Below are 27,992 nucleotides of genomic sequence, written 5' to 3'. Positions count from 1 at the left end.
TAGCTTAACTTAAGAAAAGCTATTTCCTTTCCTCTGGTTTAAAATGTTCCTGTCAATTTTGACTACTATTTTATTCATTAAGTGTAGATTGCCTTTCTTTCTGTGGCAGGAGTAAAGAAATTAAACCTGTGGCTTAGCGTGTTATTTTCTTTAGAGTGTAAATACTACACATACTTTGAAAAAAATGCTAGTTGTTACTGCATGCATCCTATGATTTAAAAAGAAAACTAAGCCTCTTCCTGAAACTTTCTGTTTTCAACTTCATGGACATATTGCTTCACACTTGCAACCATATACAGGCATTTTATAGAAGGGTTTTTTAAAGGAGCAGTTAAAACCCAATAATAGAGAAATGGGTTTGGACCGTTGCTTTGGAGTTTGCATGTCAGTAGGTTACTCTAAGACAATCTTAAGACAGTATTAACGGACAGGCAGAAATGTCAGTTTCTACAAGTAAGACAAAGGAAAATAATCATGAAGCCTGAAAAATAACTGTTGAAATATTTAATTACGGGGAGTATGAATTACATTTTGTTCCAAAACAATTAAACCCTATCTGTAGGTATATTTTAATGACTGAAAACTACAAAAAATTGCAAGTCATAACTGAAAGCATTGATACAAAACATCAAGTTCTATATTTATTATGTAAATCATAAAAAAATGTGCAAAATATATTTTCATAGTTTACAAACAAAGACGTGTGCACTTGTTTCGCAAATATGTTAGGCTGGCCCTATGCATTTCAATAAGCACCACTTATTTTAGTTCCCAGCAGACCCATATTAAATAAATACCTTGTATTTTCCTCAATTTCTCTGCTCAAAATCATTCAATCCAAAATATAGCCTCCTAAAAACTGTGCTTGAAAAACACCCCTGAATCTCAGCTACATGTACATTTTCTATAATCACAGTTGATTGCCAATTGGTTAGTTGTCACTTTTATCTAACAGGGCATTTCTGGGCATTCGCCTTGTGTTTGCAATGTAAACCCACTGTAAGCCTGATACCCACACCAGTGACATTCTCCTCTACGTAAGATTTTTTTTCTCAAAATCTATAGTACTATTCTACTTGGGATTTTAAACATCACTCCCAATTTTTCTCTGCACTGCTATACTTATCAAATAATTTTTCTTCCTGTTTTCAAAATGATTGCTTCCATACTTTCCCAGACCGTTAGCAGGGTTTTGTTGGTTGGTTGTTGGTTTGGGTTTTTTCTGTAAAACATTGTGCTTTGTTAAAAAATTTGGTTCATTTCCACACAGCTTGTGCAGACATGTTTATCTTGCTAAAGCAAACACAGGGCTCCCCCTTGCATCTTCTGGCACAAGCCTTTTATCAATGTTTATTATATCTCTGAAACATCTTCTGCACTCCTTTCATAGTTCCATCACCAGTCCATGGTATCTTATATGCTTGGTAGTCTGTTTCAGCCACCCATGGGCATCTGAACATTTATCATCTTCATTAGTATGTATAAATGAAAAGAAAAAAACACCTAGCCAGCACGATAATAATTTACCATAGGAAAAATAAAAAACATTTTTCCACTGAGGACAAGTGTCAGATAGGTGACAGTTGCCTATCAGAATTTCCCTGTACTGAGAAGCACCACACTACGAAATTTAGCTCGTCAGGAGCCTAGCAGAGTTTGACGGTAGATAAGAAGAACTAGAGTGGGACTAATGAGTTCTCTTCACAAAGCTGCCATTTCAGAAGCATCTAGGACTACAATAATCACTGTATAGAATATGTATTTATATGTTATTATTCCATCACGAGGTGGAAAATATTTAAAAAAAAAAAAAAAGATTCCTTGTTAACCTAACTGAAACAAATTAGGTTCGGGATGAAACAGAACTTGCTTATGCCACTGTGTCCATATTGTCTTCTGTATTTCACTTGTGACTTTTTTATGGAAACACTCAAAGCTGTGTAGACTTTGCTGTGTTTTGTTCTCTGACACCACTTTTTTAGATGGTATATACTATACATACAATTTTTTTTACCCAATGACATGGCTATACTAAGCAGAAAAGACATCACATGAAATCATCTACCATATTGATGAATTAGTGCAAGGCTTATGCAATGTTGTGAATAGCCCATGCTGCAAATTGCCAAGTACTATTTTCTGGCCATCCCTATAACTCTAAACAATAATATTTAGGGGTTTTATGAAGGCCACATGCAGTCTTATGAAGTCGGTGTGATTCTGTCACTTTATTTTGAAGAAATCAGAGTGCTGCATCCTCTGTGTTTCGGGCTTTCATACGTTATGCCCATGAATGTCTCAGCCTCTACATGCCTAAGGCCACATCTGTCAAAGGAAGACCATTTTTAGCAGAGCATGCTAGCACATATACTGCAGGAATGAGTCTATACGAGATCTCTGTGAAAAGAAATGAACTGCCATTCCATAGCTGAAACAAGAATTAATATTTTTATTTCCTTTGCTAGTACCTGCTCAAATTCTAGGGCAGGCTGTTTCAAAAGAGTTTATATTTTAGTATGAATTTTAAGCCAATAACTTATAGAAAATACATAAAATAAGTAGGCATACAAAGCACAACACAAATGTGGCAAATTTTGTCTTTAAGAGAAAACCTGGGTGCCCAACCATGTAATCTTTACAAGCATAAATAAATCTTATGTGAATATACCCTATAAGCTTTTACTTACAGTGCTGTAAATCTAAAGTTACTCCTGTGACCTTAATAGCTTTAGTCGAGATGTACCCCTTGTACAGATGAGATTAGAATTTGGCCTTTTACCCTCAATGAAACTCTGTGTGCAAGTAATATCACACCAAGAGAGTCAGGGTGTCTGAATCAGGTCTTCCATAGGAAACACCATCACTAGGGAAATGTTTAGACAGTGATTTTCAGAGGAATGTTTAGATCTATAATTGGGCTTAGTTAAGTCAGTAGCAGTCTTAATTATTTGCCAGCAGTGTCCCTGGGCAGAATACTGAATTTAGAGTAACTCTGGGGTTATAGTTCTCAGGGTCTGTTTAGTTACGAAAGATGATGGCAGTTTTCCTTTCGTTTACCCTACCACTTTTGCCCCAGCTTTAAAATACATGTTGGAATGCAGAACAAGGTTAAAGGCAATGCTCTGATTTTGACACCTTCCTGAGGCTGAAGAAGAAGCAGAAAAATGTCAGTTTTCAGCTTACGGCCAGAAGAAGACCCAACAGCCAAAACATCACTTTTAACTTTGTTTCTGTTTTTAAGTATCATTTGCTCTTAAGTCTTCTTTCATCTTCCAGCTTTCATACTGCTGCCATACCATCAGTACTTCCACTTATCCTATTTTTATGAGGCGTCAGATTCTTTCTTTCAGAGGAATCTCATGGTGATCCTGATCAGGCAATTGATTTTTTAGCAGAATGTCCTATTAAAGTCAGTGGGGAATTTTAGTTAAAAATCAGTCACACACTCTGACCCAAAATGAGTGAATATGTCTTCGAGAAAAGCAAGAAATGAATGATCCTTTAATACAAAATTGGATATTTTGCATGAGTCTCTAAAAGTGGAACACTAAGGCATGTGCATTGCCTTCAATTTTTATTACTTTCCAGTTACATAGGGAAAAAGAATTAGATTTTAAGTAGCTCGAGAAACAGGAAAAAAAACCCCTTATGTCAACTATCTGCTATGAGATTTCTGTTTCGTTCCTTTCTATAAATTTCTTGCTTAGCAAAGAAAAAACGAAATTATCAAAACATTTTTTTACTGTTATTATTTTAGAGGTATAATTTACACTCTAAAATGTTCATAGAACATCCTTCTCATTTCAAACAACTCTTACACCACTATCACACTGACAATATGACATTTACCACTATTTATATTCTTGTTGTATGTTTCAGTATCTTTCTACTAACTACATAAAAGTATTGCCTTGTTTGAAGTGCTATTTTAATTTTACTTTAAAATTGGTAAAGTAGATTTATAGGTTGATTTTGGTATGTTGCAGTTTTATTTTTAACATTACTGTTTAAATTGTAAAAAATACTTGTGAAAGTTACAAAACTCACAATAATATGTTATTATATTATGAAATTTTTATTTTGCATGTTATTAGATTAAATACAATGAAAGAACCACCAGAATATCTCAACCACTGCTTTGAAAGATGAATTTTGAAATTCAGCTTTCATACAAAAGCAATATGTCTTAGAAGCATATGTTTAACTTCTAACATGGAGCATCTGTAATTTTAGCTTTCCTCTATGCTTGATGCTGAAAAAGTAACTTCACAAAATATTGTGATCCAACTGAAAAATAATTTCCACCTTTCATTTAAGCTAGTTTACTTTGGTCTTATGCGAACATGTTTCTGACAATATATCTCATTTTATTAAGTTCAAGCAAATAAGCTGGATTTGGGTTTTTTGCTTTTGATTCTGGGAAATTTTTTTTCCTTAATCTTTTTATTTATATATATAATTTAGATTCAGAAGTTTTATAATGAATAAAGAGGCCATATTTAGTAACCACAACAATTTCAGACTTGCAATTGAAAAATCTAGGGACACAACTGTTTGTGCCAGACCAGTGTGGGGAAAATCCCAAATGATCTCAGTGGAGGAATGAGAAATTAAAACTAACATAGATATTGCAGTCTGCACTGCTATCGGTATAGAACAACAGATGGAATTTAGAAGTACAGGGTTGAGTTCAATTAGTGCTCATATAGATTACCAAAAACCATTGCTAAAATTGATAGTGATTATTGTGACCCAAATAACTTTTAAAAACAGAGACATGATCTTGGTTGTTCATTAGTCTAGGTTGAGAATCTGCAAACTTTCTGAGCAGGAGAATGAATACGGTTGCTTCAATTACTCATTGTAATAGTAGAAATGCTATTTCTACTATTTCACTCTTCATTACTTAGCCAAATTTTATCTACACTAATCACTGATCTTGATTTTATTTCCATTGTCCAAACTGATAAAAGTGATCTTTGAAGTGGATACATAAGTTGGGGTAAAGAAAAAAAGTGAAAAATGTTTCTTAGCCTTTTTCTTAATCTGAGCAAGAACACATCTGCACAAAGAAATTAAGACTGAAGTCACATTTGATAGATTATCTCTAACTGAAGAAAACATTTTCTCAGGTTTAGCTGTTATGACATTATAACTCAGGTTAAGCTAGTTATGCTAGCTAGCATGCTTAATTCTCATATAAATTTTTGTCATTTTCAACTTCTGTTGATTTTTTTCCTTTCATTTAAATCCATTCTGAGGGTAGCTTTTGTTCTCTAGAAAAAAAAAAAAAAAAACTATAAAATAATCCAGCTCAGTTCAAAATTTAATGCAAAACATCAGTTTCTCATGATTTCTTATTTTGGCATTTTGATTGCAATATCAGGCGTTCCCGTGTGCAAACCTTGAACCATGTTCCCTGCAAAGTCTTGTAATTCTGTTCATTTTTTTCCCCCTTTGCAGCAGGTTCATTTTCCATTGTGCAGGCACTTGTAGTTGCACAACTCCAATGATGCATCTAGAACCTGGTTTGACAGACAATATCACACTATTCATGTATGAGAAAAGAATCTCGCCTTCAACTTCTGTGAAGGAATATTAGAACACAGAGAGATATAATCCAATAAAAATAAACCCAAGCATTTTTTTCTGGGTTTTTTTTTAGAAAAAAAATCAAAACATTTCTGCAAACATGAAAGTCTTCAACAGTAATTTTTTTTCCATCAGCTTTATTCTCAAACATTTCCATTCCTATGTTCTTCCTTTTTTGCCCTAATTCAACAAAGATACAGCACATGCCCTCAGTGAAAGCAAGAATCCCTCAGTAATAGGCTAGAACAACACATAGCAAATATCCGGTACCGGTAACTGCAGCTCAAAATTTAGGTTCAGTGCTTTGTTGTTTTATTATCAGTCTTGTGAAAATTTAGTTATCCACACAGCACATTTCAATCTTGGGAGCAAGAAAAAGCACCACGTTGCTCACCAGTAAGCTAGCTATAAATGATATTTACAAAAAGCAAATTAGATACAAATCTGGCCGTTTAAAATACATCCAAGACCCGTTTATTCTCATACAGAACTCAGGCATATAACAGCACTCACAAGTACAAAGTAGAATATTGGGGGTATTTTCACATTATGCCTAGTAAATTAAAGCTTAATTTCCTTCTTATTCTGGCAAGGACTTACTCTACTATGCAATAATTTTTATCTCCCTGCTGGTTTTAGAATAAAGGTTTCAGCACCAGGAAAGGAACAGGAATTATAAACTCAATTCATTTTTATGACAACACCGCTCTCTGCCTCTGTGGGGAGTACACCAGCTAAGCTCTCTCGGACTGACGTGAGATTTGACCCTCTAGTAACACAACTGATTGATTTGCCACTGGGAACATGCTTGATCATATTCATATAAATCTGTTCAAGGTGCTCCCTTCAGAAGACTGAGATTTTCTGGTGGGAAGTGGAAGCCTATCCCAGCTCCTAGGCTGGCAATCAACTGTGAATCTCGCACACATCTATTTTCTTGATCTTCTCAACTGTTTTTCTGGTTGCCATTTGCTTTAGTGCTAAAGATCAGAAAAGAATAGTCGTGTTTCAGAGATAGTTTGTTCTGTCAGAAATTCCTGGTGTCCTACGCTACACTTCACTGATTGCTGGATTTGGATCAGATAAGAAATTTCTTTGAGGGTATATTGATTCTTTCTTAAGATTTTACTTTATTGCTCTTTCCCTGGCATTTGAGAAGAAGTCCTTTGAGTTGCTGAGTGTCTACTACAAGGTTCTGAACAGTCTCAGCTTGCATTAAAGTTAAAACGAGTATATCACAGAATGCACTTAGCTTTTTGCAGGTTTGTATCGTTGCTGGGTCCTGTGAGGGGGAAAAAGAACCACCTGGCCAAAGCATGAAAGTTTAAAGAACTTCAGTATCTACCTAACCTAGATATGCCACGTTTGTTGGGTTCTTCTCCCTTCATTAAAGATTTTTATTAGAGAGAGAGACAGAGGGAAGAAGGAACCCTTCTAATCATGTATGAAATCTTTATTATTACTTAATTTAAGAATTTGCTTATGAAGATGTAAAATCCTCAGCTGAATCCATGAAGATTAAATTAAAACATGTCAAAATGGAACTGGCATTAAACTGCCAAATTTAGGACTAAGGTAGTCTCATGCACCACGAGACCGATGCTTTCCTTAAGAAAAGTTCTTTCTTGATTCTTGTTTTTGAAGATGAATCCCCTGGATAAATTTCTTGTAAGAGATATGCCAACACAGGCTTTGTAGAAAGGTCTGCTGAGTGCTGTGCTTGACCCCAGTGGCAGGAGATTCAGTACCTTTGATATTTAACTTACTGATAAATTTGTCACCCTGACCTGACATTCAGTCTCAGTTGTGGTCCTTACTGAAAGGATGATCACGGAAGTGGATATTCCTGGGAAACACTGCTGTATATCTGACATACAAAATCCTTTTCCCAGCTCCCTGGAAGCGAATCATAGAATCAAAGAATCACTAGGTTGGAAAGGACCCACTGGATCATCGAGTCCAATCATTCCTAACAATCCCTAAACCATGTTCCTCAGCACCTCATCCACTCGTCCCTTAAACACCTCCAGGGAAGGTGATTCAACCACCTCCCTGGGCAGCCTCTGCCAGTGCCCAAAGATCCTTTCCGTGAAAAATTTTTTTCCTGATGTCCAGCCTGAACCTCCCCTGGCAGAGCTTGAGGCTCCTTTCAGGTAGTTGTAGAGAGAAATAAGGTCTCCCCTCAGCCTCCTCTTCTCCAGGCTAAACAACCCCAGCTCTCTCAGCCGCTCCTTATAAGACTTGTTCTCCAGCCCCTTCACCAGCTTCGTTTCTCTTCTCTGAACACACTCCAGAGCCCCAACATCCTTCTTGTGGTGAGGGGCCCAGAACTGAACACCGTATTCAAGGTGTGAATAAAAAAATAAATTTGCTGAAATTCTCCAGAAAAAAATATCCTCTGTACATTTATTTATTTATTGTGTCTTCCTAAAACAAGTGATATCAGGGCTTTCCAAAGGCTGACGGCCTTTCCAAGAATTATTGCAGATAAATATTTGAATTTAATTTTATCTTTAACTAAACCAATATTAGATGACATTGCTTTCTAAATGGACTTCCATCTGATATTTCTTGGTGATATTTAGGAGGCCTGCAAATTTAAAAGGTGCTGCTCTGGGGTGAATTTCAGGATAAGATGCTTTGAGGGGCTTTAAAAATATCTTTAATCAGATGAGCCAGTGACACAAAAGTTTGGCTTCTATGAGCTTTAGTTTATTTGAAACTTACTGAAGATGATCTATTTAATTAGCAGTCAATCACCAATGCAAATCAGTATGCCAACAACCAGCTGAGGCCATGAAACTCAGCATGATAGCATGACAGCAATCAAGACCATATGAGAAAACACAGAAGCTGCTCTCAAACCCAGTATTAGACCTTGGTCTCCCTTGTGCATGTCCAGACCCCCATAAACAGACAAGTTGCACTCCTCCATCCTCCCTTCCTCTCATCCCCACTGAGCTTTCAGTTATGCCCTCAACACAGCAGCACAGCTTCACCAAACTCATAGCTGATACTTCTGACTAGAAACATTCCTGAACTACTCCTTTATATAAGCTAGGAAATGGAGTTTTTAAAGATAAACCATCTTCCCTCAACAGCTTCCAATAAAGTGAAAAATTCTTTCCAAAGCTTCTCCAAACATTTTTTACAGTTTTGTTTTCTAATGTCTTTTAATTTTATTTTTTTTCCTAATTGTCCTGATTTTATAAACTGAAAGTTTAGGACACTAATAAAATAATAATGCATGAAAATATTTCTTCTATGTGTTTTCTCTCAACGTTGATTTAAGGCTAATACATGTTATTGAATATCGTATTATGTTATCAGCAAGAGGTAATCCAATGACTCTGTCATGCCTAGTCATTATTGAAAATTGTCAGGAAAAAAAGTTAAAATAAAGTTAGTGTTGACAGTTTATATGCATTTCCTTTTATTTCATGCTTTTTATTTTTATTATTTTTTGAGAGCTCACATTTTTTCTCTCTAACAAAGACACTAAGAAATTCTACACTAGGGTAAATTCTATGTAGTTTACCTATCTAATGTATACCGTATGTAGTTTTCATTTATATACACATTTCACTCTCTTTATATATATATATGTAAAACTATAAACTGCTCATAGCAGGAATGCATGCCAATAAGGCACCCAAAGCAACCAAGAGACATGAAATCAGCTTTCAGGTCACAGTGTAAAAGTTTCTGTGTTTTCTGGAAATGGAGTCACCATTACTTCCTTTGAATCTATCCCACCGCCCACATCCTTACTATAAATTTTTCCAGACATTCAGACAGCGAGATTCTGTGCTCGATTTCTTCTCATTTCCCTTTCCTCCATACATATAAATTCATACCAGCATGGCTCCAATATTGCATTCTGATTTGGGTTATATCAACCAGATTTTGGTCAACATTAGAGAAAACTCTGGATGCATAAAAGAATGACCACTTGACACCATACAAGCCTACGATTACTCCTTAAATTATGCTTCTTTTTTAAATCATGTTTTAACCTTATAACTAATTTGCTGTCCACTTTCACTCTTAGGTCTCTTTGTATTACTTAATATCTGTTTCACTGAATGTTTATTCCTATATCAGACACTTTTTTTCTCCCATGTATTCATTTTCTTATTTTTTTCATGTTAAATCTTATATTCTGATTTCAAAAAAAATATTGCTAACCTGTCTTGTTTAGTCTTATTCTTTCACTTTTCCCAGAAGTGTTTATAGCATCTCCAAATACTCTAACTTGTGTGTAACCTCCGTATTATTAATAATGAAGTACATTCAGATGATCAATTCTGTATTCGTAGAACTAGATAATAAACTTCTTTAAAATCACTAGATCTGTGCAATTTTTTAAACATCTGGAGGAAAAAAATTGTTAAAATTAAGAATTAAATTAAGAATATTAGAACTTTAAAACTGCATGTTCCTTTTGTCTCTTTTAGGTGAACTCATCATATTAGACCAGAGAGTTCAATTATTTTGTGGTCTTTATCATTCTGTGTAACTGATGGCTAGTTAACAGGAGGACTGGGCTTCACCTGAGACAGCAAAACACAGGGATGAAAACATAGAAAGAACAGATCCAAGCCAGATTTAAAACTCGAAAGACACAAGCTTGTACCAATTACTGAGAGATTTTAATTTTATGCGTGATAGGCCCATCCTAAAGCCTCTGTTTTAGCATCTGTTTTTAGGAACTACCTCATTTGAGAGACACTATCAGAAGGTATCAACTACCTGAATAACAGGGAGCTTTACGGGATTGGTCTCAGTACATGACTAATAATTTGTGCAATATATTTTGATTTGACAGGTATTTTGGCCTACATGCCTACAGATACTTGAATATATCCTACTGGTGAAAACACATTGAATACACCGAGAATTATTTTTTTGTAGGTGAAGGTGGAATGATGTTTTAAACTAAACTAAGAAATTAAGCATTTGTGCTAAATTTAGTATCTTATGTTTATTGTGCGCAAGTGAACGTGTCTGCATACTGTAGGTTATTAGCAAAATGTGCTCATATGTCTGACTTTCATTCACATTAACTGGAATATCTTTTCTTTCAATGATATTCAGTTTTTTGTAGATGTTGAGAGAGATGAATAAAAGTAATGAATATTTCTAAGCAAAATGCTTCAAATTTCTATACTTTCAAAGTGACAGAAATACTTAATTTCATGGACATATCCTATTTATGTTCAAAATAGAGAATTTCACTGGGAGAATTTACATGTTTCAGCATCATCTATCAACAGTGTCTAGAATAGGAGTGGTATGTCTCAAATGCAGCGTTTGCAAGTCACCACTTGTCATGAAATGTAACTGTATGTTCAAGAGGTTTGTAATAATAGCCTTTAATTAAACTGGGGAGTGTTAGAGGGTTTCTTTTGCCCTTTGAAGTTCTTAATTATTAGTTGTATTCAGCCTTTTATGGAGCACTTAAGGTCAAATTAAATAATTAAAATATATCTTCAAGAAACAAAGACATTACACGTTTCAATTACATGTCTTAATTTCAAGATTTTAAAAATAATAACATATGTTTCAATATTCTTGCGTTGCTACATACATTAAACAAAAAAAATTGGTAGCTTTTTATGGGAATAATCGCTAAGCATGACGCATGTAAATGAGCTATTTTCTATGCATGGCTGGCAAAAGTGCTAATTAAATAGTTAGTATTCAAGGCTATGCTCATTCATTGTTTAGTGACATACAAATCCAGCGATGTGTGCCAGCAGACATTTTAAGTTGAATGTTTTCTCCTCTACGCTCTTTGTCATGAAATGGTGGCACCATGATGAGAACACTGGTGTAAGCAAAACACTGAAATATGCTTTAATAACGTTTTACCAATGTAGCGACACCAGTCCAGTTTTCTAATGAATTTTTAATTTCTTTTTTATAAGGATGTTATGAGTTATTGCTGATGCATATTAAATCATATACATGAGTCATTTTCTCACTAGATTTGCATAAAATGGCTAAATGCTAATGCACCAAATGAGGCTTACTATATATGGTACAGTAAATATACCCTTGCAGGTTTTCTGCAATCAATCTCCTGTATTTCATTAGCAGCCAGATAAAGGTCTGTTCAGAAAAGGCAAAAGAAAAACTACAGTGTGTACACTGCAAACTTATGTTGCCTATGATTATTTCTACATGATGACTAGAACCCAGTCTAGAATTAGAATTTGTACGAGACTGAAAATAAAATTCCTTGGCAAGTGCAGCTAAATGGTCCCCCTGAAAGCATCTTGACGCTGCTAATAACCATCAGGCAATTCATTGAGACTTTCCATGTTTAGCATTGAATTCTGGGTTTAAAATCTACATAGACAATTATTCTAATTTTTGCAATGCTTGATTCATCTCTAACACTCACTGGTAAATTTTTAGCCACCAAGATCTTGCCAGGTCCTCTCTGTTTCTCAGTGTAAGCTAAAAGTGCTGTTCTTCTCTTATTATATAAGTACGTGATCTACTCGCATTAATTGTTCCTTTCTTGTCTTCCCACTCATAGAAATTGTATCTATTGGCCAATGAATATTCAAATTGATAGCACAATGGCAGTAAGAGTGGCATCACTGTTGCAATATTACAAATCCAAACAAATACTTTGTTCTCTCTTTTTTTCTTTTTGGCATCTGGAATATTTTTGTACCTGGTGTAGAAAAGTGTAATTTAAAAATAAATGTATGCTTTGCCCTACAGTTATTTTGAATTAGTCTTGATAAATAATTAAGTAGTGCATAATATATTACCTAGATGCAATGGTCTTAAGAAATTGAGTGGTATTTCAACTACAATTATAGTAATTTATTTATCAGTGAAAAATTTACATAATCACACTTCAAAATCAAGTGGACTGGAGAGATATCAGAAGGACACCCAGGAATGTGTATAATGACTCTGGGCATTACATTGACTTAATGATGTAGTGATGTGCAAGATATTACAATACCTAACATAGCTATATTTGATGAATAATTTTTAAATTATGGAAGCTAAACATTGTTTTCTCTTCTCAGTTTTATTTTAAGAGAAAAATTTTAAACATAGAATAGAAATTAGACCATTCTGTAGGAAATGAAGCATTGTTCCTATTAGAATGGAAGAAAAATTAAATATAATTTATGGTTGAACCCTGGAGTCTCTCTTCTTCAGCTACCAGAGGAAACATTGATTTTATTACATTGTCATTAAATGACATTGATTTTGTGTAGTTATTTTAAGCAACCTCGTTGGTCATCGGTGATAAAAGACAACGCAGGGAAGAAACAGAATCTTCTTGCCTTGCTGATGTAGACAGACCAGTGACAGAGGTAACTCACTCCTGGTAATTGTGTCATACTACAGGTCTTCTCTCAGCCCATGAAGACATTTTGAGGCAAATGAGGTAAAGCTTATGGATAAGATGGAGCATCAAGAACTCCTTTCATGGTGATGCCTGTGCAGATACAGGTCGTAAATCCTCCAGATTTGAAGTTACACCGACAGATACATATGCACTCACAAGTTTGTATATGCCAATTGTGTCCTTGTATATGCTTCAAAAATAAAAAGGGTATCTATGTAGCTGTCATATGAACCAAATTTATGCCATTTGAGAATGATAGGAATTTAGAGGAAGTCATAAAATTAATATTCATGTCTTTCCCAACAATATATTTATGCCCACTGGTAAATAATGGTACCTCACAAAAACCTTAGTACGAGCTGAGCAGTAACATATATAATGTACACTCACACCAAATACAACCACAAGGAAGGATGTTTGAATGGTCTGTTTTGAAGCCTTTTTTTAATATAGAAAAATAAGTGAAGAATAAGCTCTGGCTCTCTTTCAGACCTTACTGGAACTGCCACCAAGGTATACATTCCTATGTATCTACAGCAAGTTCTGAGATGCTACCACAGCAATTGCCCTCTGTGACAGAGAATAGCTACAGAGGATAATTCATACTTTACACAAAAGAGTGCTAATTTTACATTTCCTGATGTCCAACAACTGCTGCTGAGTGGGACTTGCACCCGTGTGATACGATTATCCCTGTGCAGTTTTACGCTACCAAACCCAGCTTTCTCTTACAAGGTTATTGCATGTTAGATTCCAATTACATTAAACTTTCACCATTATGATAATGATATTATTTTATAACACCTCAAACTCTTGTTTCCTAAAGATAATATTTTACATGACAATGAGAGCAGAGTATTTTTTACATTAATGTACCTCTCAGAGAATTGACATTATTAAGGGAATAAATGTAACTTACTTGAAAAGACATCCCCTTAAAAAAAACCCAGATTTTAAAAAACAATTATGTGTTCCTTTTCATTGGCATGGAATTTATTCTGGAACTAAAATGATCCCAGTCAGAACGTACAGCTCTTTTATTAAGAGCGAAATTCTGGTACTATTCAAGTCTGAGACAGACTGACCAAACTTTGACCCAAAGCACAGGACATTAATATTTTTTTTCCCAACAAACTCTTTTCAGACTGTAAAAAAGACAAATTACTGCCTGTTTCCCATAGTCATTTATTTATGAAGCTTGTTTTGATCTAGCTTCTACTTTCTCCACACTGATGTACAAATTGCATGTCAAAAGGCTAGGTAGAAGGTGATTCCTTATCACCATCTCCTGCGCATTGGCAGTTTCCTTACTTTATCACATGAGTGTGCTGATCCTGCTCAGCACTGCAACCTTACCCACGCGCCGCATGGCTTTTGGCACCATCTAAGGCTTAAGAGTCTACAAATCATTAAGCAAATGAAGAAATCCTATGTTCCTATCACACACAGCGTTTCAGCATAGATATTTAAACCATTAGTCTTGAATGTGCGGTCACCACTACCTTCCAATGTTACTGACCTCAGATTTTGCTGAAAGCTGAAGGAACTGAAAAAGATGGCAACAACACATTTACACTTGCATGAGCAAAGTCAGTTTCACCTGAACTCTGTGCATTCTATGTTTCTGCACTAAATGTGGGTATATTCACCTTTCTAGTACAAAGTGCTTTAGAAATATGTCCTTACGGTATAGCCCACGCACAAAGATTTCAAAGGCAAGTGGTTACAGATATAAAAATTAAGAGCATCCCAAATGACTGAAGTAACAAGGAGCCCATTCCAAAATGTTATTCTTTTAGTTACAAGGCATAAAAATTTCAAAAGCAAGTGACTCCAGGTGTTAAAACAAAGAACATCCCAAATGGCTCAAGTACTGAAGAGTCCTTTCAAAAATGCTGTTCCTTTAGTTACAAAGTACTGGAAAGCACAAGTATTTGTAAGCAAGGCACTCAGACTTATAACAGGGTCCAAAAATCGGCCTATCTTTGCAACACCAAAATGGAGATGACCACTACCATTGGGGTGCAGTTCCACTTTGCCAGGAAAATAGTTAACACAACCAACCATCCAGAAGGAAGGGGGGAAAAAAAAAGGAAAACAAACAAACAAAAAGCCCTGGCTACCAGGTAACTGCAGGCCCCTCCAGAGTGCTTTTCTGTGGCCCACATAGATTGGTCACTGGCAGCACCACAACACCATGGTGAGGGCACGGGACGTTCGCCATTGTGGATGGGTTGAGGTCCACCTGAGGAGACAGCATCATCAGCCCTGTACAGTGTGTTTTCCCCCTAATCCTTTCTTCAATTTAAAATAAGTTTAAATACCCATGCATGATGTGCATGCATACTAAGGAGCAGCTGAGGGAACTGGGGTTGTTTAGCCTGGAGAAGAGGAGGCTGAGGGGAGACCTTATTGCTCTCTACAACTACAACTGAAAGGAGGCCATAGATAGGAGGGAGCTGTCCTCTTCTCCCAGGTGACAGGGGACAGGAGAAGGGGAATGGCGTCAAGCTCCGCCAGGGGAGGTTGCGACTGGTCTGCCTCCCCAGCAGACGAGCACACCGACGGGTCGGTAACATGAATAACTCAGTGACGGGGATACCCGAGGTGGGGAGGAAGGAGGCTGGCTGCTGCCAGAGGCGGCTGCTCGTACGGCGGGCAGCGCTAATTAGCGATAACCACTAACGACAATTAACAACAGCCGGCCTCTAGCCGCGCAGCCCCGGGGGGAAGAAGCGGAGCAGCATCCTGCTGCATCCCGGAGCATCCCTGCCCGCGAGCGCTGCCGCCTCCGGTCTCCACGGAAACACCAATCAGGGACGAGTGGGCAGAACCAAGAGGCTGCCATCCTGGCAGGGATCGGGGGGGGGGTAACATCAGACCGACTCCCTTTCCAGCTCTGAGAACGGCGGCTTGGGCTCAACCCAGCGGCCTGGGATCGCCCGGAGGAGCCGGGGAGGTGACATTTAACAGGGCAGCCTGGGGAGCCCCCATGCCCGGCCCAGCACCCTACTTTGCCATAGGGATGCTCCCCCAGGCATGGATGCTGCAGACCCAAAGCACAGGCATTTTCCTTCCGTGGGGGTCAGGGAGGAGGCTTTCCCGTGTCCATCCACTGTGGGAACCCTCACTGCTTCCTTAGGAAACCAGGCTTTAATAGAAATGTTTCCAATATTCCTGGTGATACGGGACAAGATCCAGATTCAGGAAGCCTAGCTTCCTGAATTTTTGGGCTCGCTCAGCTTCCAGCCCAATCCATACAAAGGCAGGAGCAGACAGTCACGGGTCCAGTCTCTGAGTGGCACTTAGGAAGTCAAGTGCTGACAGGTTTGGCACGTTAATAAAATCATTAGAATAGTTTGGATTGGAAGGGACATTAAAGGTCATTTAGTTAAAACCCCCTTGCCATGGGCAGGGACATCCCACTAAATCAGGCTGCCCAAGGTCCCATCCAACTTGGACTTGAACACCTCCAGGGATGAGGCATTCACAGCTTCCCTGGGCAACCTGTTCCGATGTCTCACCGCTCTCATGGTTGAAGAAATTCTTCCTAATGTCCAATGTTAATAATTTAGCTTTGGGCAATGGAATAAAGGGGAAATTAGAGTAACAGAATGGTTTCTGTTGGAAGGGACATTAGAGATTATCCAGTTTCAACCCCTCCTGCCATGGGCAGGAACATTTCCCACTGGATCAGGCTCAAAGCCTGATCCAGCCTGGCCTTGAATGCCTCCAGGGATAGGGCATCCTCTGGTCAGCCTGGGCTAGTGCCTCACCAGCATCACAGGAAAACATTTCTTCCTAATATCTCATCTAAATCTCCTCTCTTTCAGGTTAAAAACGTTGCCCCTCATTCTATCCCTGCAATCCCTGATGAACAGCCCCTCCCCCACTTTCCTAAAAGCTAAGTACTGGAAGGAAGCTTTTTTAGCATCACCTTTAAAGGCACAGAGTGATCGTCCCTTTCCCTTTCTCCTGCATTACAAATATATATGTATAAAATCCACAGGCCAGCAGCCTGGCATGAGACTCCATCCTGCTCCATGCAAAGCCAAGGGCCCAGGATCATCTGTGTTAGATGCTGACCCTGGCAGGAAGTCTCCATGCCTCCTGCTTTACATGCTATAGGTGTGTATGCATACATACCTGCACGTATGTTCATACTTACACATGTGAGAGCATCAGGAAGAACAAAACAAGTCGCTGTTGATGGACAACAGCAAAGCCAAAGGGCTCCTTCCGTCTCCTCTCCCATTCCCTCCCAGAAAGGCCCACAAAAAATGCATTCATGTTTATCTCATGCACTTCCCATATAGTTAGGAGAATTAATTGTCAAAGTCTGGCATTTCCTTTCTTCTATACTAAAATAACGGAGGAGGTAAGGGGTAGTTAATGTTCTCACCGCGGGGTGAGCAGTCTGTGGAAGTGGTGTATGCTTTAAAAATCCAAATGGAGTTCTCATCACTTCTCCTTGGGTTGGCTACGTACACACATGTGCACTCGCCTTCTGGATGGATGTAGCCGACAGAAATCAGGAAAAAACTGTCGTCCACGTAAGAAGGGTGGGATCTGCCCCTAGTGGACAGGGCTCCCTTGGTTTCTCCACTAAATGGAATATTTCACATCTATTTTAAATGAAACAGAGAGTACAAATCCATCCTGTGCTAATGCATATTAATGGAAACTTTAGGGAAGGGGGAGATGCGCTCATGAATATGCCCATTCATACAAGCAACCCTTTCTGTAGGGCTGATAGTAGCCTCCTTTCTGCACTGGTGAAGGCCTGGCTTCTCTTTCTACCTATGTGGACAGGGCTTAATCGCCTGCCCACATCACCCTGCTTCTGCTCCCAGCCCAGCTGGCCCCAGCTGCTGCCACTGCCCCTCACTCATAAGTGGTTGCGTGGGAAAGTCAGAAAGTCCATTCTTCCAGCTCCAGCAGCTGCCCAGCCACTGTGCCGGCCCGCTGCCTGCGGGCACCAGCATCTCCAGTGTTCAGCACTGCAGGTGACAACCCTGCCGCAAAAGGCTGAAGGGGTGCACAAGATTGGTCACTCGTTTTATGCCAGGAGCTATACAACTCTTTATGGAACGTGGACAGGATCACAGTCACTTAGATTTAGAACACAGTCGTTCTAGTAAAGCACGTACAGCTGCCTCCTCACCATGTCTGAGAGTTGTTCCCTAGTCTGCACAGTCCACGCATGCTTAACAGAGGACTAAATTAAACAGCACTCAACAGAAACCATTATAAAGTGAGGCGGGGAAAAAAAAGTAATAGTAAAACCTGAGAGAACTGGAAACATCCCCTTGGCCTACTCCAAAATGCCCTGATTGATTTCCTCCAATACCTGGAGAAATACATTTACCGCTGCTTTGCTTATCAGTTTCAGCCTTATTTCTGCTAAACATTGAAGAAGAGGTCTTCCCCTAGACTCAGAAGGAGCAACCCATGTACTCTAGAGTGCACTTATTAACATTTTATCAGCCCCAAGCCAGAGGGCGGCAGAAGCTGCCGAATACAAGCTTGTTCACACACTTTATTCTCTTAATTGCATAAGAAGAAGTTTGGTAACTTGAACTTCTCAGGAAGCGATTAGCCAGCTTTACGGGCTGAATCCCAGTTCCCATAAGAAAGTTAAAATATTTATCTGGCTAAGATAACTTCTAAATGAACTCATTTTTCCCTCCCTTGCTCCTTTTTGTGTTTCGTGCATTGTAGACCCTAGCAATGATATTAGTTCTAGTGTGGGAAAATATTATAATTGAGATCTGGTAAGTTATTTGCAGACTTCAAGTTTTTCTTTACACTGTGCTGACATTTAGTACAGCCCCGGTGAGGAAAACAATGTGGCCATTCATGGCTCTAGACGTAGATTTCAATCGACTTAAGCGGGCACAATGAAACTTGGTCATTCACTGGTTACCCATATTGTGTTCTCAAATTTTCTCTCAGCAAAAGTATAATGACTCAGTATTGTATGGTTGCATAGACAAGGGCTCAGAACAAGAGACACTAGTTTTGTCTGACGGTGTGAGAAAGTCGTGAAGGGACCTTTTCTTCCAGATGGTGTTAAATTCAGCTGCCTTTTTAACATTGGCCTTGCACAGCAATCTGCTGCTCCTTTTTCACAAAGAATAAGCCCGGGTCCCTGCTAGTTAACATGCATACTCACGCAACCTGCAACTTCACTCCGACTGTTTTACAATGCACTGGTATGGTAAATAAACTCGGTCTCGTCTCTCCCACTGCTATAACTAGCCTCCAAAGAACTTATCTGCTGATATTTACACTTTTTCCTCCCTCTGTTACATAAAACTATGTACGGATTGATTAATATTTTTTTTTTCCACCTAGCAAACAGATAGATAATCCTAGGAAGCGTTATTTACCGCAACAGCCTCTGAAAGCATAAACTTGGAGGGCGTTCTACCGCGTTTCCACATGCTCTTCTTTCCCAAGGCACAAGTTAGACGTGCAGGAAAAAAAAAAAGGAGGATGTGGGGTGCGGGGCACTTTGCTCCTACAGCAGTGAAGGAGTAACAATAATAATAGTAATAATAGACAAAACTACTTTATTGACTGGTAACAGTAATAAGGTACAAAACAATGTGATTTGACAATGGCCAACGAGAGGTTGTGATGCTGGTATTTTTCCCGTCTGTTTTCCTCTACAAATTTGCATCAAAGACCAAGGCGCAAGCAACAGCTTAAGTGAATTGACCCCACTGAATGCCTAAGTAAACAATGGGTTTCCCCCAGAAAACATCTTATTGCCTTAATTGGAGCTCTTTGAGAGAGAGAACGAGGTACTTTGTAATGTAAATGTTAATTGTGGCGGACAATGGCTGTAGGTAAATAGCCCCCCTGGACGGGTGGTGAATGAGAGGCGTGCGGGCACTCTGTGGTGGAAGGCTGGTGGCACAAACACGGTTTCGGATGTAAATAAACAAGGGTCAGCCGCAGCAGTAAAACTCCGGCACGTGTAGCTGCAGCCAAAGCGGGGATTTATATCCCAAAACAGCCTGGCTGGGATGCTGGCCGGCACTGCCACAGGGCGGGACCCTGAGAAGAATCCCAACCCTGTGGATGGGGTAACTTTTGAGGCCAAATTCTTTGTTTTAAATCAACAGCATGCCTGCTGCTGCTCCTGTCAAGACCCCCTGGTGCTTTCTTCTCCCGGTGTGTGGGGTGAAGCCAAATATTCCCACTATAAACCCAGAAAACAATGTTTTATATAAGCAATCTTAATGCAAAGTGGGGGGGGGGAGAAGGGAGGGGGAAGGGAAAATTAAACAAAAATAAGAAGCAGGGCGCAGAGGGTTGACCCCTCGTTTGATGGAGACTCCTTATTTCTGTTCCTATTTTAATCTACCCAGGAGACGCTGGGTTCCTGGTACAGTGTCATACACCAATGTGCCTCTGGGAAGATGTTTAGGTCAAGTCCAAAGGAAAATGTTACCCTTCGCAATTAATCCCGCTCGATTTCACCGGGAGAAGTGCCTAAGCTGCGGTAATTATAAAGATGAATAGTGCTCGGAACTCCTGTTTATGAAAAACCCGCTGATGTTTGCCAGGCCAGCCTGCCGTCCTCGCCCTTCCCTTCTCCCACCGGGCCCAGCCTCCAATTCCACGCCACTTCCCTCCGCTCACTGGAGAAGATGCGAAACTTGCGCCCGTCATCCGAGGGTGGGAAAAGATCTCTGGTGGGGATGGGCAAGGGATCAGAACACGGTGTGGTGCCTGCTTTGGGGCTGCCCTGCCCCCGGCACCCTCTGCATCCCTCACAGCATCCTCCGGCCCCCACTGCATCCCTTGGCCCCCGCAGCATCCCCCACAGTATCCCCTGGACCCCGCGGCATCCCCTGCAGCATCCCCTGGACCCCGCAGCATCCACCGCAAGCATCCCCTGGACCCAGCAGCAACCCCCACAGCATCCCCTGGACCCAGCAGCATCCCCCACAGCATCCTCTGGACCCAGCAGCATTCCCTGGCCTCAGCAGCATTCCCCGGCCCCCGCAGCATCCCTCGCAGCATCCCCCTCAGCATCCCCCGCAGCATCCCCCGGACCCAGCAGCATCCCCCGGCCTCAGCAGCATCCTCCGGCCCCCGCTGCACCCCCCACAGCATCCTCCAGCCCCCGCAGCACCCCGGCCCCCGCCGCGCTGTCTGTCACGGGCTGCCGGAGGCACGGAGCTGCCACTTGCCCCGAGCGTGGGAATGGGATCGCCCAGCCGTTCACATCTCCTGCACGCCGTTTAACGGAATCAATTAGGCAAGACAGACCCTCCGCTTCCCCACCCCGCCTCCCCTCCCTCCACCCACCCACCCCCCTCCCGGTTTTTTGTCAGGTCTATATACGTCCTAATTATTTCGGTTTGGGATGCCAGAGCTGTTTCCTGGATAGATCTGATCATCCTTAAACAAAAAGAGAGGAGGCGCACACGTGGGTTTTGGAGTAAATGTCACTTTCATTTCCAATGCTAGGCTCAGAGTAAGACACAGGACATTTTTTAACACTTTGACAAGGGGGGAGGCGATCTCGTCTCCATCATGTCTTTCTGCTTCAGTAGCTTCCTCAAGGAAACCCTCTCGGAACAGAGAAGCATCTGTGCTCGCGTTTTGAATAGAAGAATAAAAATCGACCATCACTTTTTTTTTTTTTCAATCTTTGTCCAGCTCCTCCGAGTTCTCAGTCGATATAAATTATTAAGCTCTCCTACACTTCAGTGTAAACTTTTTTCCTGAAAGCCTGCTTTCACGTTATTTGAAATAAGCCCCGATGCTTTGTCTCAGATGCACACGGACAGGTTTGGTTTTGGTTTTGTTGTTGTTTTTTTTTTCCTCAGTTCAATCCACAGTGTTTCATCAGCATCACTGTCATCTTCATCACCACCAAACACCACCTTTATTTTTAAGGCCATCTCGTTGCAATGAATCTTTTTTTTTTTTTTTCAAACTGAAACTCAACATTTTGAAATAGCTTTCTAAGAGGAAAAAAAAAAAAAAAGATAATCCTCTTGGCCCAGTAAGACGTTAGCTGGCCTGGGTGTCTCGTTATTTATTTATTTATTCAACAGCAGTAGTTGCATATGCATTGTTTACCATTGGTATCATCTCTGTGCAGCTCCTGGCTATCCGTTCTGCGCCATCTGACAACTCCATATTTTGGAATAAGTATGCCATTTAATTTCCTCCACTCCCACCTTCAGCTGTAAAACTGTAAGATGCAATAAGCATTCCTGACCTGTCTCGGGTTTTACTGTCTCTCTCTTGCAGCAGTCTCATTTTCGCACGCTGTACGATGATCTTGAAGGAGTTTTTACTTTCGGTTATCTAGCTTTATGAAGACCAAAACACTCATACAGCTAGATAACCAAAGATAACAACTCGCTTCCCTCAAATATTTTTTAAATAATTTTTTTACTTTGCTAGAATCCAGATTCTTTCTGACAAACAGACGTGTTGTTTTCTCCAAGAGTACTAATGCTGATTTAAAATATTCATCCTTTTATGCAATTATGACCTGGTTTGTGTGCCTGTGTGTACTTGCAGCTAATAACATCCAAAAGAGACCTCTTGCCTTGAAAGTTTATCCCGAACTTTTCCTTTCAGCCGTTAATTTCCAGCAGATAGCCAACAATTCGTCTGTTAATACCAGAAAATAAAACCAGCTATTAAAGGTGCGTCAAGCTGCGTTAAGACTGAGAAGCATCCATCCCTTCACAGGCCTCTATTTGCATTGTAAATCACTCCGTTCTCGAGAAAAGACTGTTTAGCCTCTGTAAAGATGTAAAGCCATCGGCAATTTCCAGCGCAGCGCAAGGAGGAAGAAGAGGGGAAAAAAATAAATAAAAGAAAGGAGGGGGAAAAAAATCCCATTTCAGCAGCAAGTGACAAGATGATTCGAGGATGAGATTCCTGATCCCTTTGGACTATGCACGGCACAGAGCGTTATACCAAATAGTGACAGCTTGATTGCAAATATCTGGCGTGCATGTGTTTTAGGGGGAAGATCCTCGTTTTCCCGGGGCTCCGAGAGCTGGGGAGAAGATGCGGTCTTGCCGGCTTGCTGCTGTCCCCGGTCTGAAAGAAGGAGAAAAGGGCCATCATTGGAGGGGCTTTCAGTGCCAAAATGCGGACCAGCCCGGCAAGGTCAGAGGTCCTGGACCGCGGGAGACCAAGGTAATGATGATGTCATGAGAAACCTCAAGTACACGGGGCTATTGATATGCATGAGCGCCCGCGGGACCGGTCCCGCCTCGCCGCTCCGCCGCCCTCCGCGCCGCTCATCCAAGGGCCGAGAAGAAAGCTCTCTCTGAGGACGGAGAAAAAGCCCTTTTTCAGAGGCCGGGGAGCCTCGCCCTTCTCTCCGCTTGTGCAGGGAGATGCCAGGCACTGCGCTGCGGGGCCTCCCTCTTTTTTTTTTTCCTCCCAGGCCGGGGACCGGGTCTGTGCCACGCAGTGAGTCGGTGTGTGATCACGCTGACAATTTGATCGGCTCTGGGGAGGGTGGGAGGTGGGTTTTTTTGTCACGGCTCCGCGTCTGGGTGAGTGTCTGCTTGTGTGTTTCTCGCCTGTTTGCAGGTATTTACACTGGGACGCTGATGCAAGGCGTTTTCCTCCCTCGGTGTGTTTTATAGCATCCATCCACTCTCCCCCTCCTCTCTCCCTCTCACACGGCCTGCCTATGTCTCTCTCTGCGTTAGAATGCAACACAGGTGAACGCTGCAGCAGTATTTATCTAAGGCTGTGTGTCATCTGGCAAAACGCTGATTTATCGTTTATTTTTATTAACCTTGTACTTAGACCCGAGAAATGCATGCTGACGTTACTCAAGGAACCGACAGAGGCAAGTCCCCCTAAACTGTGAGGAAGCATTATATACAGTTTTAGGACCTAAGCCTCTCATTTTCCCCCCTCCCCCACCCTTAAAAAACAACGCTACACTTTGAATTATTTAACAGTATAATTTGTATAGAATTTTTCTAAGTCTAAAGTGCAAACACTAAAGCCCCCCCGGGTACACATAATACAATAAATCTTCTCGCAGAGATCTACCATATTTACTGTTGAAATTAATAAATGCTCTTCAGCAGCTCCTGCATCCTGCAGCCAGTGTAGGATGCAGACTGAAAAATTCAGCAGAGGCAGAATATGGACTTGTCTGCACTCCTAAAGGAATTATGGCTTAAAATTCACCTCACTGCTGTTTTTTCAAGGTGCAAAATAAACCACAACATCTCATGTTCTGTGTTCCTGCACTGCCACAGCCCATCTGTCACACTGCATTTAGATACATCAGTCTGTATTATTAGTGTGTACATGCGTAAGTTGCTGAGCTAGATGAAGATTTTTAAAAGTATGGAGTTAAACTCAAGTTATTGTTGCTCTGTATTGGCTACACAGCCTGCTCTACAGGATAAAGCATGTGTGTGCACATAGGGGAACCACGTGTACAAGTGTCAGTCTCGGTACATGTGTGTATATGTGCTTGTGTTAAAATACATATATATATATAGGTGTATGTGGTTATGCTGTAAAATGGCAACTACACAAACAAGTCAGTTTTTGTCATAAGTTAATATTGAAAAATATGGAATGCAATCTCATTTGTCAGACAAGGCCCAAAATTCATACTGCCACCAAGAAGTAACACATGTACATTGCTGATCTGCCCAATCTCAAATTCAGCAGCAATATTGCTAACACAGCCACTCATTTGTGCTTTCAGATTTTCAGCCTTTGACACTGAGCATTTCTTTTCCAAACAGGTATTAGGTATCCTAGTACAGAGGGGATGCTGCAATTTACTCCCACTGCTTTGTACCAGAGAGACGCAGGAGCTAATCGTGCAAGTGCTCTTTATGGAAAATCACAGAGCCTGGCACAAACCAGTCAGGTTTCTTAGGATCCTGCATTATTGGCTACTGAGCTTCTTCATTACCTCTCAGGCTGTTCAGGCACAACAGGGATGACCAAATCAGACGTCTGATACATCCAGGGGCATACCATTCTGATATTATGTAAAATTCTAATGAGCTTTTCTGAATTGGCACAGAGACAGAATTTTTTTTTTCCCTGGCAGTAGCTAGGGTCGGCAGTGCTGGTGATCAGGCATGTGCTGCACACGACAGGCTTGTGGGGTTATGCATTGAATTCTTCCAGTCAGAGGCATGAAAATTCCAGTGCTGCTCATGTATGTGTGTGGATATCTATGCTTATTTAGGTATGTCTCCATATTATGCATACCAACACAAACACATACGTATACGTTAGTGCATGCATGTAAAACCTGTAACTACATCACTGCATATACAGTTAAACACAAGCTGTATTATTGAGAATTGGTAGGTTTCAAAGATTCAAGACATCCTTTTAAAATGCCTAGACCTGCTCTTGTGACCACCTCACTTGCACACTGACTTGGGAAGTAACAGCCATACACCTGCCATGTTTTGTTGATTAATCATTGGAGCCTCAGTAACTCAAAAGAGCCAACATGATGATTATGACCTAGCTGCTCATTATCCATATTGCCAATTACATTTTCTAGCTCTCAGGCATTTAGCAGGGCCTCAACATCAACAGGTATCTGCCAGGACTTACTCAAAATTGTTTCCTTCTTCTGAATATCTCAAAAATGTATGCCATAACCATAAAAGACATTTCCAAGATTGCAATGTTGTCTAGCAATGTGTCATTCCCCAACTACTGCCAAAAATATCAACTAAGTTGCCAAAAGTAGCTGTTAACACTGCCTGCTTTCTTCCAGTTTACATCAGCATATAAAACATGTTCATTCCAAAATCATTGTAGAAATGAGCTGCATATTGGAGGACAGAGAATCCAAGCATGTACCTTTCCTCCTGCCTCCCTAATAAATTCCCACTAATGGCCTGCAGATTAGTATGTGATTGCCATGCTTGTTTTCTAATCTTTTTATAGGTCTCCAGATGGCTGTGACGTAAAGAAGAAACATCCTGCATGGATTTCTTAAGAATAAACAGTCTCTATCGACTTTAAAGAGGAATGCTTATGATTCTCTTATTATTGCAAACAGAAACCCATCCAGCGTCCCCACCTTCCGCATCCCTACTTTCGGTGGGGAAGACACACAGGACACCCCCCCCACACACACACACTTCAACTGCTGTGAGGCACATAGGAAAGGCTGTAACGTCAAATAAATCCCCTTTTTGCAGTAAATTATGGTAGAATTCATGTAGATACAAAAGGTGGCACATCGGTACAGCCCGGGGTCATCTTTCTCTGGCATCCCTTTCCTCACAGCCAGGTAAGTCACTTGACTGGTTCACCTTCTGATAATGTGCCTCATCATTTCTTTTGTGACCATAATTTCACTTTACAGGCAACTACAGATTATATCTCTATGCAAAGGGATATCTAATGAAAATCAAAACTATGAAATAAGGAAAGGCAGATTCTCAAGAACTGAAAGTCTCAGGAAAATAAAGAAATAAAATGCACCAGGGGTTGTTAATTACATATGAAACACCATGAGCTGTTAAGCAACACATATTCATATCTATAGGTAATGCATACCATATCATTTGACTTTTATTAAAAAAAAGAAAAATAAAAATTACCGTTTCTTGTCATGAGTGTCACTCCCTGTGGTCTGTCTGCTTTGTCTAAATCTGAAAAACAGCCAGAGAAAAAGCGAAGGATCATAATTTAGACACTATCAATATTTGGTCCTTAGTCATAAAACACATGTGGGCAGGTAAACCTAAGTGTGTTCAGAAGGCAGCAAGTGTATCAACCCTTGAGATTATTAAAGAAGTCACTAAAATTCTTCGTTCCAGATTAAATGGTGAAATAACTGGCCACATTTCCTCCAAATGCCGAAATGTGACACAAACCAGAGATGAGTAATGTACTCTGATATCTGCATGGTTAAATGTGGTAATCAATATTTACAGAAAATAATAATATAATTTAAAAAATATTACAATATTGTTTCTGGAGAACTAGGCTTAAAAATAAAGGTTAAGAATATACTTTGGGGTTGCTGAATAGAAGTGATGAAAACGGCAGAGGCAGATACAGGATTTGCATCCTACCAGCTGCCAGTTACTTAATAAAGGAAGGAGGCTCCACCTAGCCTTCAGTTCAAAACATGCAAAACACATTAAGCCCGCGTTTCCCCACTAGATTTCCCAACTCTTCCAGACCTCCGGTGTCCTGAAACCGGGATCACCGGGAAGTCATGCTCTCTATTTACAGCCCTGCGAGCATATCGAGAGTGGTGGGGATAAAAAACCTCACAGCATAAGCTACTCGCTTTCCTTGCATCATATCAATTACAGCAGACCAAGCTAAAAAAGCACATTATTATTATTATTATTATTATTATTATTATTATTATTATTATTATTATTATTTCCCAGGGAGCAACAGGGTTCTGTTTTACGGTGAAGCAGTTCCACAGACGCAGGGTGGACCAGAGTTGCGGAAGGATGCTGCTTTTTTTTGTGGGAGGGATGCAGTGGGGCATCCCTGAACGCATCACCAGATCCAGTGACACTCGGGGCAGGGGTCGGCAGCCGTGTCGCGCTTTCCTGGCCCTCCTCTAGCTCAGGTGCAGCCATCCTCTTCCCGAACTTCCCAAAACTGAGCTCCTGAGCCGGGCCCGGAGCCTGGGCCGGGAGGGAGAGAGAGACTGGAGCACTTGAGCTTTTATCAGCTCCCCCTCCAAGCGGAGAGGGTGACCGGGCTGCGTTTAGGATAACACTGCAGCGAGCCATCCCTTCCACTCCGCCCAGACGCAAGATATCCCTTCGACTTCTCCTTTTTCCTTCTTCTTTCTTTCTTTCTTTTCCCTCTCCCCTTCCCCTTTATTTTCCTTACACATACCCTCCCCCTTTTCCCTTTTATTTTCTATTTTCTTTTACTTCCTTTTTTCCTTTAATTTTCGTCTTTCTCATTTTATCTCTTATTTTCTTTTCTCCTTTTATTTTTTCTTTTCCCATTTATTTCCTTTTATTTCCTT

The 27,992-nt window shown here is 40.4% G+C and overlaps 1 long non-coding RNA gene across 2 annotated transcripts in view; it reads right to left on the bottom strand.

Annotated features, from left to right (window-relative positions):
- Window positions 1-27,992, bottom strand: part of LOC128850348 (uncharacterized) — a 138,585-nt gene that overhangs the window by 99,936 nt on the left and 10,657 nt on the right. For both annotated transcript variants that reach the window (XR_008447681.1, XR_008447680.1), the window contains one exon: window positions 26,587-26,637. This is a non-coding gene — a long non-coding RNA (uncharacterized LOC128850348). The remainder of the gene's footprint in view (window positions 1-26,586; window positions 26,638-27,992) is intronic.

Source organism: Cuculus canorus, chromosome Z, assembly GCF_017976375.1.
Source record: "Cuculus canorus isolate bCucCan1 chromosome Z, bCucCan1.pri, whole genome shotgun sequence".
NCBI classification, from domain to species: Eukaryota; Metazoa; Chordata; class Aves; order Cuculiformes; family Cuculidae; genus Cuculus; species Cuculus canorus.
Note: the sequence above shows the minus strand (reverse complement) of the source record. Positions and strands in the feature narration are given on the sequence as shown.